Here is a 10,959-nt window from a genome sequence, read left to right on the forward strand (position 1 = left end):
GCAGTCAAGCAGTCAAGTACTCAAACATACACAATTTAGTTTTAAACAGCACAAGGCACAACTCATAAGCATAAGCAGAAAACAGTAAAACAGTAAACAAATAAAGATATGAAATAGTTTCAGAGAATTGAAATTTAATTTACTGGTATTGTAGGCAGGGAAGAACCAACTCCAGCACCAACTCCAGTGCAGAACTCTGCACACAAAGAAAAAAAAATTAAACATTAGACTTTAAACTAATTAACTAAAAAATAAACAAACTTATAATTAAAGTTAAAACTTATAAGAATAATTACCTTTTTCAAATTTCTCAACCTCATCAATGTTTTCTTCAACTGAAAGAGGCTGATTGTGCAACCTAAGCCAATCTTGTGCACATACAAGTGCCTCCACAATTTTAGGAGTAAGAGAACTCCTAAAGGCATCAAGAACTCTCCCACTTGTACTAAAGGTTGATTCTGATGCAACTGTAGAAATGGGAACATCAAGTATATCCCTAGCCATTTTAGAAAGCACAGGGAACCTTCCAGCATTAACCTTCCACCATTTCAAGAGGTCAAATTCACCATCCTCTTCTATAATTGCCTCACTCAAATAAACTTCCAACTCAGTTTTCTTTCTGCCTAATTCTCCACTCTCCAATCTTTGTTTTTTTAACTGGGATTTTAACAAAGATTGGGGTCTCCCAACAGAAACTGGATCAGACAAAACAATAGGGGGAACAGACTGTTCAACAGGAACAGGATCAGACTGGACTGGGAAACTTGTCACATAATCAGCATACAACTCCTTCAAGTCTTTCATAACCTTCTCAAACAAGGACTTGCCATTTTCATCACCATATAATTGATTAAACTGATATGGCATGTATTCAATTTTGTCCCTAGGATCCATTATATTTCCATAAAAAATCAGAAAATTCATCTTGTTTGGGTCACCCCAGTATTTATCAAACTTGGTCCTCATATTCATCCCCATTGCTTTAACAGAATCAGATTCAGCTCCCACCAGACCAGTAAGTATGCAAGATAAATCAGACACTTCAGAGAAGAAAGTGTTAGAAGTTACATACAAAGAACCAGATATCCTAACAGTCATTTCATAAAATGATTTCAGAAATTTCACCAACCCTTCTACTGCCTCCCAATCCAAGAAATTAGGAACATTCCCACCCAAATCAGATTTGAAGGAAGGGTCATGATCTTCATACACTTCAAAAACCTTTTGATACAGCAAAGCAGTATGCAGCATCAAATATATGGAATTCCACCTTGTAGGTACATCAAGAACCAAAGAGTTTTTGGCTTCCACCCCAATTAAGTCAGCAAGCTCTCTAAATTTTTGGAGCCTAGCAGGAGAGTTTCTCATATACCTAACAGAGTCCCTTACCTTCTTAACAGAATCATCAGATTCCTTTAATCCATCTTGCACAACCAGATTAAGGATGTGAGCAATGCATCGCATATGCAAATACTTACACCTTACTGCAGTAGAACCCCAAGACAGCTGATGCGTACACGGATTGCTTCCCGCAATAAGTGCACACTCAAGGAATCACTCAAGAACCTTTCGTGTCCAAAAGAGGATCTTACCTTGTAGACTCTTGGATTTTGAGATCCCAACTCTACAAATGCCTCACCAAACTAACAAATAATACTCTCAACCCTTAGATTATTAAGCAAGGCTAAGAATTAGAGTATTAGGAATCTAGCACTAGAATTAAGATACAAAAATAAAATTAGCTATATAATATGAGTAATAGTATTCTTTTTGGGTTTTTGGATATGTGTGTGAATATAAAGAACAAGATAAAGGGATAAACTAGCTTCTCACTAGCCTACCAAGATTGAATGCTTCTCACAAACAACCTAAACTTCAATGCACTTCTCATGCAAAGAAAAGAGAGAAATTTCACTCAAATTGAATTCTTACAAGGTGTGTCTCAAACCATTGGGTTTATGGGGTATTTATAGGGGAAAATAAGGTATTAAATATTCTAGGTCACTAATCCCACCCAAAATAAAAAATTACAACTTTGTAAAAGTAATTCCCACCCAAAATTAAAAATACAAAATAATTCCCCACCCAAAATTAAAATACAAAATAATTTCCCACCCAAAATTAAAAATACAACATTTTGCAAAAGTAATTTCCACCCAAAAATAAAAAATACAATTCTTGCAAAGTAGTTTCCCACCTAAAAAAAAATACACCTTGCAAATAATTTCACACCGGGAAATTTGATCTGATACTGAAGTCTGAATTGTCTTCAAAAGTTTTTATGTGAAGACAATTGAATAGAATTATTTTTCCAGATTGATCTTCTTCTTCACAAAAAGATGTTGGACTCCAATCTGTTTGCACAAAAGTGTTAAAAGCCTCTTGAATCTTCCTTGACTTAGATCTTGTTACCGGGCCACTCGAGACTTTTAATGGATCATTTATTTGTTGCATTCCGGTCTCATCATCCTCCCCTTCTTGAAAAAGATTCGTCCCCGAATCTGAAAATTCAAAAGGAGCTAAATCAGCAACATTAAATGTAGAAGAAACACTATGCTCACCTCGAAGATCTAATTTGTATGCATTGTCATTGATTCTTTCAAGCACTTGGAAAGGTCCATCTCCTCGAGGCATCAACTTGGACTTGCGTTGGTTTGGAAATCTGTTTTTGTTGTAGTGGATCCAAACCCAATCTCCGGGTTTAAAAATTATTGCCTTGCGTCCCTTGTTGGCCTTTTGAGCGTATTGCTCATTTTTCTTTTCAATTTGAGCTCGAACCTTGGAATGAAATTCACGAATCCCTTGAGCTTTCTTAGCAGCATCCGCACATTCCTTATCATTCACATGTAAGGGAATCAAATCTAAGGGGGTTAATGGATTAAAACCATAAGCAACCTCAAATGGTGACATATTTGTAGTGGAATGTATAGCTCGGTTATAAGCAAACTCCACATATGGTAAGCTTTCTTCCCAAGACTTGAGGTTTTTTCTAATGACTACCCTTAGAAGTTGTGTTAGAGTTCTATTCACAACTTCGGTTTGGCCATCTGTTTGTGGATGACAAGCAGTAGAGTACAAAAGTTTTGTACCAAGCTTTCCCCAAAGTATTCGCCAAAAATGACTTAGAAACTTGGCATCTCGATCGGACACAATGGTGCGTGGAATCCCATGTAAACGCACTACCTCTTTGAAGAATAAATCTGCAATATGAGAGGCATCATTAGTTTTGTGACAACCAATAAAATGAGCCATTTTACTAAATCGATCAACAACAACATAGATTGAGTCATGGCCCCTTCTACTTCTAGGTAACCCTACTATAAAATCCATAGATAAATCAGTCCAGGGTTCCTTAGGAACAATTAATGGTGTGTATAACCCTTGTGGGAGAGATCGTGATTTAGCTTGTTTGCAAGTAACACATTTGCTAACAAACAATTCCACATCCCTTCTTAACTTGGGCCAAAAGAAGTGTCCATGTAGGACTTCATAAGTTTTAGTCACACCGAAGTGTCCCATTAATCCACCACTATGGGCTTCCTTAATAAACATTTCTCTTAAAGAACAATTTGGCACACACAATCTATTTTCTTTGAACAAATATCCATCAAGTAGATAATATTTGCCAATTGGAGTTGTAGAACATGCCTTATATTTTTCTGCAAAATCAACATCATTACTATACAATTCTTTGAGAAATTCAAAACCAAGTAATTTGGCTTGTAATGATGAAAGTAGAGCATACCTTCGAGATAAAGCATCAGCCACTCGGTTTTCCTTACCTTGTTTATACTTGATAACATACGGAAATGCTTCAATAAACTCAAGCCATTTCGCATGTCTCTTGCTTAACTTACCTTGCCCCCTAAGGTGTTTGAGTGCCTCATGATCGGAGTGTATGACAAACTCTTTAAACCATAGGTAATGCTCCCAAGTCTCAAGAGTTCTTACAAGTGCATATAACTCCTTATCATATGTAGAGTAATTAAGTGTAGGACCACTTAATTTCTCACTAAAGTAGGCAATAGGATGTCCTTCTTGCATAAGAACAGCTCCAATACCTATCCCAGATGCATCACACTCAATCTCAAAAGTTTTATCAAAGTTTGGTAACGAAAGTACCTGAGCAGAACACAATTTTTCCTTGAGGGTTTGAAAGGCTTGTTCTTGTTTAGGGCCCCATTCAAATTTAACATCTTTTTTCACAAGTTCATTCAATGGGGCTGCAATTGTACTGAAGTCCTTGACAAATCTCCGATAGAAACTGGCAAGACCATGGAAACTACGGACTTCAGTTGCTGTTTTTGGTGTTGGCCAATCTCGAATTGCTTGTATCTTGGTCTCATCTACTTCAATGCCTTTAGAACTTACTATAAAACCAAGAAAAACAACACTTTCCACACCAAAATAGCATTTCTCAAGGTTAGCATACAATTGTTCTCTTCTTAAAACAAGAAAGACTTCTTTAAGATGTATTATATGCTTTTGAGGGTCTTTGCTGTAAATGAGAATATCATCAAAATACACAACAACAAATTTTCCAATAAAATTCCTAAGAACATGGTTCATCAATCTCATGAAGGTGCTAGGGGCATTTGTTAATCCAAACGGCATAACTAACCATTCATAGAGACCATTTTTAGTCTTGAAGGCAGTTTTCCATTCATCTCCCTTTTGCATTCTAATTTGATGATAACCTCTTCTTAGATCTATTTTACTGAAAATTTCAGCCCCATGCAATTCATCAAGCATATCATCTAACCTAGGAATAGGATAGCGATACTTTACCGTGATGTTATTGATGGCGCGACAATCAACACACATCCGCCACGTGCCATCTTTCTTTGGTACAAGTAGTACGGGTACAGCACATGGACTGAGGCTTTCTTGGATGAATCCAGCTTGTAACAACTCATCAACTTGTCGTTGAATCTCCTTGGCCTCGTCAGGATTAGTGCGATATGCCGGTCTATTAGGCAAACTTGCTCCAGGTATGAGATCAATTTGATGCTCAATCCCACGAATTGGAGGTAACCCCTTTGGTAACTCTTCAGGAAAGACATCTGCAAATTCAGAAAGCAAAGTAGAAACATCAGAAGGGATAATTTCACTTTTAATAACATTTAAACAAAAATCAATCGGGTAAAGTAAGAAAACTCCCTCTCCCCTTCTTAAGGCTTGCTCCACTTCTCCCTTTGTCATGAGCAAATTATGAGAGGATTGCGTAGTGTCCTTCTTCATCCCTTCCTTTCTTTGCTTCTTCTCATGAGCTATGGTATTTTGTTTTCCACTAGTGGTTTCCTTCATGGCCTCTTTTGCCTTTTGGGCAAGTTCTTCTCTCAATTTTTTTGATTGCACTTGTAGGTTGTACACTTCTTTTGGTGCTAGTGGAGTCAAAGTATACTTCTTACCTCCTTTATGAATGGTGTACTTGTTTGTCTTACCATGGTGTAAGGTGTCTCGGTCATATTGCCATGGCCGACCAAGCAAGATGTGACAAGCATGCATTGGGATGACATCACATAACACATCATCTTGATATTTTCCAATAGAAATAGAAATGAGGGCTTGTTTGTGTACCTTGAGTTCACCATCATCATTAAGCCATTGTAGCTTATAGGGTTGAGGATGTTGGATTGTTGGTATTTTCATTGCATTAACTACATCCTCGCTGATCACATTGGTACAACTCCCCCCATCAATGATGAAACTGCATGTAGCACCGGGAATTTTGCATTTTCCATAGAAGATGTTCTCTCGTTGTTCTTCTTGATCTAGGACAACTAGAGTGCTCAAGGCTTTGTGGACAACGCAGTTGAAATGTAGAGCATCATCTTCTTGCACTTCTTCTTCAGAATGGTCATCTTTTTGTCTTTCTCCGATAGGCTCCAACTCTTCGTCATCAGATTCATTTGCGGACATGTATTCTCGCTCATCTTTGCCGGTGGTGAGAATTTTTTTGGTGTTGGGGCATTCTCGAGCATAATGTCCTCGGCCTTGACACCTGTAACATGTCACAGTACTAACCTTTTGCTTTGAGCCCTCTTGGAACTTCTCTTTCTCCCTTTGGTTATTTTTCTTCTCCTCCTGGGTGTGGGATGGTCGAGAGTACTCCTTTTGTGTCCTTGACTGATAGGAGTTGTTAGTAGCCCTCCTTGGTTGATCCCATTGAGAAGACACAGATGGTTTGCTTCCCCTTTCAGATCTCAGCTCATCTTCTACCTTCGAAGCAACTCGAACCAATTTGTCCACGTCGTCAAATTCTTGGTTGCGGAGTTCTCTTCGAATATCACGGTTGAATCCTTCAAGGATACGGGCTATGGTGGTCTCGTCATCCTCCTGGATATTTGCTCGTGCCTTCAATCTCTCCATCTCCTTGTAGAACTCACGAACGGACTTGCTGCCTTGTTTGAGTTCTTGTAATTTTCTGCGCATATCACGATAAAAATTACTAGGCACAAACTTCCTTCTCATCTCCCTCTTAAGCTCTCCCCATGTCTCTATAGGTTCATCTTGGTCTTCTAGACGCCTACGACTAAGTTGTTTCCACCACAATTTAGCAAAATCTTTTAGGGATGCTATGGCTGTTTTAAACTTCTTTTCTTCCCCAAAGTTATGAAGCCCAAAAATATCCTCCACTTCATCTACCCAATTTAAGAAAACTTCGGGTTCATCATCCCCATTAAAAGTAGGCATTTCCATTCTTAAAGAGCTAAGATTATTATCTACCCTTTCTTCCACAAATCTTCTAGGGAGCATGCGAGGTAAACTATTATATCTTGTTATTTCTCTACCCCTCCTCTCTTCTTGGTTTCCTCCCTCATGATTTTGTACTCCCTCATTTTCAACTCTCACTCTTTGATTTTCTATGTTTTGTAGCCTATCACTAAGATCTTTCATCATGGTCATCATTTTCTCCATTTGGGCAATAATACTACCTTGTTCACTAGTACTAGCCATGCTTGACATTCCTTTAAAAAAAAAAAAATGCAAAAAAATAAGAAGATAGTAATCAAAAGGAAATATTTAATCACTCACAGTTCATTCTCCCTTTTTTTTTTTTTTACTTTTTTTTTTCTCAAGTACTAGTTCTTTTCCTCTTGGTCCTTAACAAAGCTTAAAATTCACAAGGGTTGTATCCACCACAAACAACAAACCAAACACTTGTAGAGTTTGAGTCTAGTAAGCACGAAAGGTAGGAAATAGCATGTACAGAGTGATGTAGAAACTGACACAGAGTGTGTTTGAAACTGACACAGGTTGTTTTTTTTTTTTTTGTAAGAAACAAAGAAAGTAGAAGAAGTATATGTGATAGAAAGAAACAGAGCACAATTAATTTCAGGTAATGCTTAGATATAAATTCAACAATTCAAACTAAAAATCAAACCAACCTTATTCTTTCTTTTTTTTCTTTTTTTTTTCTTTGCTCTTTTTGTTTTTTTTTGTTTTTTTTTTTTTTTTTTTTTTTTTTTTTTTTTTTCTTTTTTTTTTCTTTTTGTTTTTTAACAAACCTCCAATAAAGTAAACTTCAACTAAATTAAAAATACAATAGTAGAATAGATTAAAAGAAGCTTGATGGTATCTAACCTTTATAAGGTCACCAAATCAAAGCTATGAATATAAAGAGTAAAAGTACGGAAATAAAAAAAAAAAAATAGACACAATAGTAGATATGAAATTTAAAGTAGCAAGGAAGAGTAAATATGAACTTTAAGATAGCAATAATAGAATAAAGCAAGAACGTAACGGATATAAGGGAAAAGGAAATGGAACAACAGTAAATATGAAATTACAGATAGGAATAATGGAATAAGAGAGAGAAAAAAAAGGAAATTAAAGATAGGAATGATAGAATAAGAAGAAAAAAAAAGGAACTTGGCTCTGATACCAAACTGATGCGTACACGGATTGCTTCCCGCAATAAGTGCACACTCAAGGAATCACTCAAGAACCTTTCGTGTCCAAAAGAGGATCTTACCTTGTAGACTCTTGGATTTTGAGATCCCAACTCTACAAATGCCTCACCAAACTAACAAATAATACTCTCAACCCTTAGATTATTAAGCAAGGCTAAGAATTAGAGTATTAGGAATCTAGCACTAGAATTAAGATACAAAAATAAAATTAGCTATATAATATGAGTAATAGTATTCTTTTTGGGTTTTTGGATATGTGTGTGAATATAAAGAACAAGATAAGGGGATAAACTAGCTTCTCACTAGCCTACCAAGATTGAATGCTTCTCACAAACAACCTAAACTTCAATGCACTTCTCATGCAAAGAAAAGAGAGAAATTTCACTCAAATTGAATTCTTACAAGGTGTGTCTCAAACCATTGGGTTTATGGGGTATTTATAGGGGAAAATAAGGTATTAAATATTCTAGGTCACTAATCCCACCCAAAATAAAAAATTAAATATTCTAGGTCACTAATCCCACCCAAAATAAAAAATACAAAATAATTCCCCACCCAAAATTAAAATACAAAATAATTTCCCACCCAAAATTAAAAATACAACATTTTGCAAAAGTAATTTCCACCCAAAAATAAAAAATACAATTCTTGCAAAGTAGTTTCCCACCTAAAAAAAAATACACCTTGCAAATAATTTCACACCGGGAAATTTGATCTGATACTGAAGTCTGAATTGTCTTCAAAAGTTTTTATGTGAAGACAATTGAATAGAATTATTTTTCCAGATTGATCTTCTTCTTCACAAAAAGATGTTGGACTCCAATCTGTTTGCACAAAAGTGTTAAAAGCCTCTTGAATCTTCCTTGACTTAGATCTTGTTATCGGGCCACTCGAGACTTTTAATGGATCATTTATTTGTTGCATTCCGGTCTCATCAACAGCATTTTCTTTTTTAAAAACCCTATGGCAGTATCATTGCTAGAAGCATTATCAACTGTGACAGAAAAAACTGACTTCAACCCCCACTCTAGTACGAAGATCTAATTTGTATGCATTGTCATTGATTCTTTCAAGCACTTGGAAAGGTCCATCTCCTCGAGGCATCAACTTGGACTTGCGTTGGTTTGGAAATCTGTTTTTGTTGTAGTGGATCCAAACCCAATCTCCGGGTTTAAAAATTATTGCCTTGCGTCCCTTGTTGGCCTTTTGAGCGTATTGCTCATTTTTCTTTTCAATTTGAGCTCGAACCTTGGAATGAAATTCACGAATCCCTTGAGCTTTCTTAGCAGCATCCGCACATTCCTTATCATTCACATGTAAGGGAATCAANAGGACAGCAAACAAGAATAAATTTCCTAAAACCTTGACCCTCGACAAACCTAAAAGGTAGCTCATCAACAATAATCATTTCACAAAGAGCTCTCCTAATCAACTCCTGATCAAAAACCCAGGTTCCTAAAACCCCTGCTGCACCTTCAGACTCAGTTAAACCAGAACTAGGGGCAGGAGAGAATGTGAGTAGAGATTGCCTAGTATCCTTAGAGTGAGGATTTTTTAAGCAAGTCATAATGTGATTTCTCAAAGTAGAAGTCCCATGTCTTTTGGTCTCAGATTTGTAAGACTTTTTACAGTATATGCACACTGCTGAGACAACAATGTTATCTTTGTTCTTGATTTTTTCAAAGTGATCCCAAACAGGAGATCTGGTTTCAACCTCTTTTCTTTTTTTAGGAACAGATGGAGGCAAAGGCTGCTGAGATGTATCTTTCTCTACAGCTTCTGCTCCCATATCATGTTCCACATTTTGAGAGGGAGGTTGACTTCCAGACCCACCAACACTTTCCATCTATAACATATAGTAGGAAAGTATTAGGGATCTCATTTCAAAATCTAGAGCATTTCATCATTAAAAAGTAATTAAGCATAATTCAGACATTGCACATTTCATCATGTATGCAGAAATGCAGAATTGCAGATTCCACAATAACACAAGCAATTTAAGGGTCATCTATCCATAAACTTGGCAACTTGCACAGTTTCACACTTGCAAGTTACAATTTACAAAACACAAAGAAATCCATAATCAGGCATTCAAGCAAAGTATGCAAATACTTTTTGATGCTCATCATTTATATGGATTTCACATCCCACTAATCCCAATTAGGGGCTAAGGCTTCCACCAAAACAGACATTCAGATTTCAGGCATTCAAGATTTTTAAAAATGGATTTCAGACTTTCAGTAAGCACAATAACACACAGAAATCCATAATCATTAATCAGGCATTCAAGATTTCAAGCACAGTAAGAGCACAGTCTTACTTTAAAAAAATATAATGCTCATCATTTATATGGATTTCACATCCCACTAATCCCAGTTAGGGGCTAAGGCAGTAAGGCTTCCACCAAAACAGACATTCAGCTTTCAGGCATTCAAGATTTTAAATGGATTTCAGACTTTCAGTAAGCACAATAACACAAAGAAATCCATAATCATTAATCAGGCATTCAAGATTTCAAGCACAGTAAGAGCACAGTCTTACTTTAAAAAAATATAATGCTCATCATTTATATGGATTTCACATCGCACTAATCCAGTTAGGGGCTATGGCTTCCACCAAAACAGACATTCAGGCATCCAAGATATGAAATGAATTTCAGACTTTCAGTAAGAACAATAACACAAAGAAATCCATAATCATTAATCAGGGGAATAGGGGATAGGCAAAGAAATCCATAATCATTAATCAGGGGAATAGGGGATAGGGCTTCGGGCTTCCACCATACTGGAAAATAATACACTGATAGGGCTTCGGGCTTCCACCATACTGGAAAATAATACACTAGATTGCTAGAAATTAGGCGAATAATTTCACAAAATCACACTAGATTGCTAGAAATTAGGCGAATAATTTCACAAAATCAAAGTATATCAATATCAAAATTCAAAACCCTAAATCAAAGAGCTTGAAATTAGGGTCACAACACTATCACAGATTCACATGAGTCACAACACAGGACACAGAATCAGAGAATAACGAAAAT

The sequence above is a fragment of the Ipomoea triloba genome, chromosome 8 (genome assembly GCF_003576645.1).
Source record: "Ipomoea triloba cultivar NCNSP0323 chromosome 8, ASM357664v1".
NCBI lineage: Eukaryota > Viridiplantae > Streptophyta > Magnoliopsida > Solanales > Convolvulaceae > Ipomoea > Ipomoea triloba.